At 45.0% G+C, this 5,760-nt stretch overlaps 1 pseudogene; it reads left to right on the forward strand.

Annotated features, from left to right (window-relative positions):
• Positions 1 to 3,968: 3,968 nt before the first annotated feature.
• LOC144370599 (ankyrin repeat domain-containing protein 33B pseudogene) lies at positions 3,969 to 4,789 on the forward strand (annotated as a pseudogene).
• Positions 4,790 to 5,760: the final 971 nt, after the last annotated feature.

Genomic DNA, 5,760 nt, shown 5'->3' on the forward strand with positions numbered 1-5,760 from the left:
TCCAAGACAGTCACCAGACATCTGGTAGGAGACAGTGGCAACAGAAACAAGTACACTTGTCCCTGTTCTCAGGAGGTGAATACCCCATAGGGCTCTGGCCAGCACAAGGTTGCTTGGACACAGGCAGCCAGACAAATGGGAAACAGACTTCAGTCATTAGGTTAGACCAATGGTTCATAATCAGGGATGATATTGCCCCCCAGGTGACATTTGGCAACAGCTGGATACATTTCTGGTTGTGACAGCTGGTGGGGTGCTACTGATATCTCTTGAGTAGTCACCAGAGGTGCTGTTAAAAGTCCTTCACTGCACAGGAGAGCCCTCACCACAAGCATGGCCCAAAATGTCAATAATGCTGAGGTTGGGCAGTCTTAGGCTAGACCATTATGATCCATTGCCTAGAACTGAGTATGTTGCTTTCAATACAATAGAGGATGATTTTGTGCAGACAACTCTTAGCTATCAGCAAGGTGGCAAGTGGACCCATTGGCAAGAGCCCACCCTTGGTCCACAGCTTTGAGCACTATTGGGTAGGAGGCAAGGATGCTGGTGGTGTCCTGGGAGAAGATGGACACAGTGGCATTTTGGAATTTCTCTATATCCGTTTAAAGGTATTCAAGTAAAACGTTAATCATCAGTACAGTTGATCCTCCCAAGTCCTAGGTTCTGTTTCATGGATGCAGGCAACTACACATATAAAATATCTCTAAAAAATGCATTTGTATGGAACCAGTACAGACCTGTTACCTTGTCACAGGTCACTAGACAATACAGCCTAGCAACTGTTTACAAAGCATTTACCTTGCCTTAGGTTTTATAACTAATCTAGAAATGGTTTGGTGTCTATGGAAGTGCATGGGTTATATGCAAAGATCATGCCATTTTCTACAAGGGAGTTGAGCATCCTTGAAATTTGGTGTCCATGGGGGTCTTGGAATCAATCACCTGTGGACACTGAAGGGTAGCTGTGCTTGTTATTCATAATTTACTTGCTATGTCCTGGCCATCAATGTCACCCTTAGAAGTGGTTTCTTAGAAAGTGAATCCCTAATTAAGCACCACTCAGATCCTAAAACTGCATGGCAGTCACAATGGCTCTTGTTCTTTGGGGTGTTTTTATTTTCTGAGCATTTTGAAAAGGTGGGGACAACAGGAAGAAGAATGCTGCGCTTTGGACAGCTGTTCCTTTCATTTTCCATTAGCATTTGAAAAATGTCTCTTTCATGCAGTGTTCATTAAGATTTTAAGTTTGCAGGGGTTTTTTTCCCCCTTTTTAAGTGACATGCAATTAATTAAGGTTTAATGTGCCATCTATTTTCTGCAATGATATTTTTTACTGCCCGCTTTTCATTTTAGTCAGTTTATAAATTGTACTCTAACTAATGAGTTCTCCTGATTTCTGGTTCCAAATAATTACCACTCTTGTAAGATGGCTATTCTTTAATGTGTCACAGAATTAAGACCATTAGCAGGTGAGCTCAGGTGAGCCAGGTCTGCCTGGCTATGAGGCCACTGTGGGCTGGCAGGGCAGGGAATTGGCAGTGCCCCCCCTCCTGGCTCCTGCGTCTGCCCCTGCCTCTCTCAGCTCAACACGTATTGATCAGCCACTGCAGGTCAACACCTGGGTCTGTGTGGGACATAAATGAAGCTGCCTCTGTCAGGCCTGTCTCCAGGGAGCTCACAGACTAGATAATTGCCCTAATTTTTCACATTGCTTTGCCAGTAGAGATATGACTAATGAGACTTGAAATCCTGAATGATTTCTAACTGTATGTGGGGTGAGTTTGGGTCAAGATTAACAGCAACTTTGTAATAGTTTCTACATTGCCAAGTTGAAATTTATGCATATTTCACCAGGATGATTTGGAGTTTAATGTTGGAATGTTTGTATGTGGGGGGGGTAGTGGGTAGAATGGAGAGACATTCAGGAAGACGTTGGGGATACATCATTAAAGATTCTCTAGACAATCAGAACTGATAGGTTGCATAAATTAAGAGATTTATTTTAGGTAATTGGCTCATGCAGTTGTGGGGGTTGGTAAGTCTAAAATTTGTAGGCTAGGCCCACAGGTAGGAGTTAATACTGAAGTCTAGATGCAGAACTTTTCCTTTTATTCCATGTTTTTTGTTGGTGCATTATATTTTTATGTTTTATTTATTCTACTTAGTTATACAAGACATCAGAATATATTTCAATTAACTGTACACAATGGAGCATAACTTTTCAGTTCTTTGGTTGTACATGATGTAGAGTTGTACCATTCATGCCATTATACATATATCTAGGGTAATGATGTCTGTCTCATTCCACCATCTTTCCTGCCCCATGCCCCCTTCCCTCCCCCACCCTCCTCTTTGCCTAATCCAAAGTTTCTCCATTCTTCCCTTGCCCTCCCACCCCCACCATTATGAATCAGCACCCACTAATCTGAGAAAACTTTCTGCCTTTGGTTTTATGGGACTGGCTTACTTTACATAGCATGATATTCTCCAGCTCTATCCATTTACATACAAATGCCATAATTTTATTCTTTTTAATGCTGAGAAATAGTCCATTGTGTATACATACCAGTCTCTTTATCCACCCATCTACGGATGGGCATCTAGGTTGGTTCCACAGATAAGCTATTGTGAATTGAGCTGCTATAAACATTGATGTGGCTGCATCACTGTAGTATGGTGTATTATAATTATATATAACGATGGTATTTGCTGTTGCATATTCATATATGAATGCAACAAGAACTTTTTCTTCTCTAGGAAATTCGAGTCTATACTCTTAAGGCAGTCAATGATTGGATGAGGCCTAGCCACTACTTTGGGATTGATATCCTTGACTTAAAGATAACTGATTAGAAGGTGTTAGCCAAAGCTACACGATCCCTTGAGGCCACACCTAGATTAGTGTTTGATTAAAGCACTGGATGTTCTAGTGTAGCCAAGCTGACACAGAATACTGACCATCACATCTGCCCTGCTGGGTGGTTGTTAGCACACAGAGCTGAGTGCAGGGGACCCAAGGCGCTCCCTGGAGCTCTCTACTTCCTGGAGCTTGCCAGCTTTGCAGCCCAGGCAGGCACCAAGCCACTGTGATCATCATTCATTCTGTAATGAACCTTTGTTATAGGCATGCCTCCCACCTGCCAGGATTAGATGTGTTGCAGAAGAAAAATGCATAAGATATGGCCTCTGTTTTGGAATAGCCCACTGTCTGGTCTATAGGAATATGGGCTGCAGTACCCTAACCAGTTAACTATCCAGTGGAAGAGGTGAAGGAACACCATTTCCCACAAAAGAGGACCCACAGCAGCCCTGCAAATGAAAGGACAGAAGAAATGGTACCGAGTGCCTTGCAAGTGACTGTTACTGTTAGCATTTAGAGCACTCCAGCTGCATCATCAAGTGATCTCAAGACATTGTTGTTGTCTAGTCATGTCTCCATTGGCAGAGAGCTATGGAATCTTCTTTCTTTCTTTTGGGTACCAAGGATTGATCTCAGAGGCACTCAACCACTGAGCCACATCCCCAGCCCTATTGTGTATTTTATTTAGAGACAGGGGCTCACTGACTTGCTTAGTGCCTTGCTATTGCTGAGGCTGGCTTTGAACTTGCCATCAATCCTCCTGCCTCAACCTCCTGAGCTGCTGAGATTACAGGAGTGAGCCACTGTGCTCCGCTGGAATCTTATTTATTAAAAAGAAAAAAAATCCTGATTTAGATTCAGACAAATTTTTACTTAGAAAAGACAAAAACATCAAATGATGTATGAGAAACCTTTTCTTGTTGCAGTGGTAAATGCAGTAGGTGACTGTCACATGCAGGTGGCAGTGGCTCCAGGATAGAGCTTGTTATTAGGTTTTGGAAATTTAACCTTTGTTCCATTCTTTGAATTGCTGCTGTACCCACCGATTTGTGCTTCTTGTTTTTCAGGGGCAGATGTACACACCCAGCCGCCTGCAGGATGTCACCCCAGGAGTGGGCTGCTTACACAGGCAGGGTGGAGGCCATCTAGCTCATGCAGAGGCTGCTGGAACGACCCTTCCCTGAACAGTTTGGGGAGAAGTACAAGCTAGAGCTGCCACTGACCACGGAGGCGGTTCTGAAGCCTGTAGCCTCCAAAAACTGCTTGCAGAGGCTCACTGAATTCGTGCAGTATGCGCTGACCTCGCACTCAGGCCGGGGCCTGGAGGATGGGGGCATCCTTGACCATATGGTCAGGATGACAACAAGCCTTTATAGTCCTGCTGTGGCCATCGTCTGCCAAACTGTATGTCCTGAGGACCCTCCCTGTGTTGGAAAACGGCGACTGGCAGTGCAAGAAATCCTGGCAGCTAAGGGGGACCAGGACACCCTTGCCCAAGAGAGGGATGAGGCAGAAGGAGCTGAACAGCAATTTCGGACTTCTGAGTTGGTGGGGGCTCCGGAGAGGAGGCTCCAAGACACAGTCCCCTGTCTCCCTACCTGCCAGGGGCCCAGGGGTCAGCCACTGCTCGGTGAAAGGCCAGCCTCCTGCCCTTGCAGCTCCTGTGCCGGAGCAGTGTGCGGCCGGAAGTGGTGGTCCCCAGGGTCTGCATCAGCAAGGTGCCTGAGGCCCACCTTCCAACCAGAGTGCATAGGCCGCAAGGGCAGCGCCAAGGACAGCACTCACCTGCAGATCCCCAAGTGGCGGTACAAGGAGGCCAAGGAAGGAAAGAAGAAGGCAGAAGAGGCCGAGAGGAAGCACCAGGAGGAAGCTCAGAAAGACAAGTGGGCACCGCGCTGGAGGAAAAGGACTTGAAGGGGTTGATGGGCAGAGGGCCAGTGTCGGGCTAGCGCTGCGGGCGGGGGGGGGGGGCAGGCGCAGAGCCCCGGAAGGGAGGAAGGCGGGAGCTGGGACGTGGCATGACTGTGGAGAAGGTGGAGGAGAGGCGCTTGGGAGGCTGCCCCCCTGCTGGACGCTCAGAGGTGAGCGCCAGGCTCCTGCAGTGTGCTCATATTGTGCTGGGCCACCTCTCCTGACAGCAGCCTTCTGGGATCCCAGGAAGTGGTCAAGTGTTCCCAAGAGAGAGCTGGGAACAGCACGTATTGATTTGCCTAACCGTCCTTCCCCTAGCAATCAATACATCTAGCGGGCAATACACTTAATCTCTCCCTTTAGAGAACCACAATTAAGAATTTTTAAAAACCAATTTATCAAAGGGCAGGGTTTTTGTATAATTTTGTACTTTTAATCATTATATACCAATCTGCAGCATTTTACAAATGATGGGGATGTTTGTATTTAAGGCAGTTTTAATATATGAGTCTGAAGACCCCTGGTTTAAAATGCTGTATCTAGCAATAAATATTTGTGAGAGCTGTATGAATTCACACAATTCATGGGATTCTCCTTTTTGCCATTGGTTTTGGCTTTTGCCTTTCCATCTCATTGTGGGTGTGCTTTGGTGTAGATTTTCCTATTTGATTAATTGATGCTAAATATTTGTTTTTATTTGATGGAGGCATTGACTTTTACAGCAAAATTATCAAATGAAATAGTTCAGATTTCAGTGTCTTATTTTAAATCTCTTTTGTTCATACAGTAATAATAATGAAAATCATTGTCAAATTATTAGGAAACAATGCATTAACTGCATTTCTTGCTAGACTCATTTTAAACAGGGCACTTTGGATAAACTGCATAGGAAATCTTTTATTGGCTATAAGAGAAAAAAATGTCTTTTAATAAGTGGGGTGAGCTCAACAAATGATTACTGGAAATACAAAATTAAGTCTTACGTG

Source organism: Ictidomys tridecemlineatus, chromosome 14, assembly GCF_052094955.1.
Source record: "Ictidomys tridecemlineatus isolate mIctTri1 chromosome 14, mIctTri1.hap1, whole genome shotgun sequence".
NCBI classification, from domain to species: domain Eukaryota; kingdom Metazoa; phylum Chordata; class Mammalia; order Rodentia; family Sciuridae; genus Ictidomys; species Ictidomys tridecemlineatus.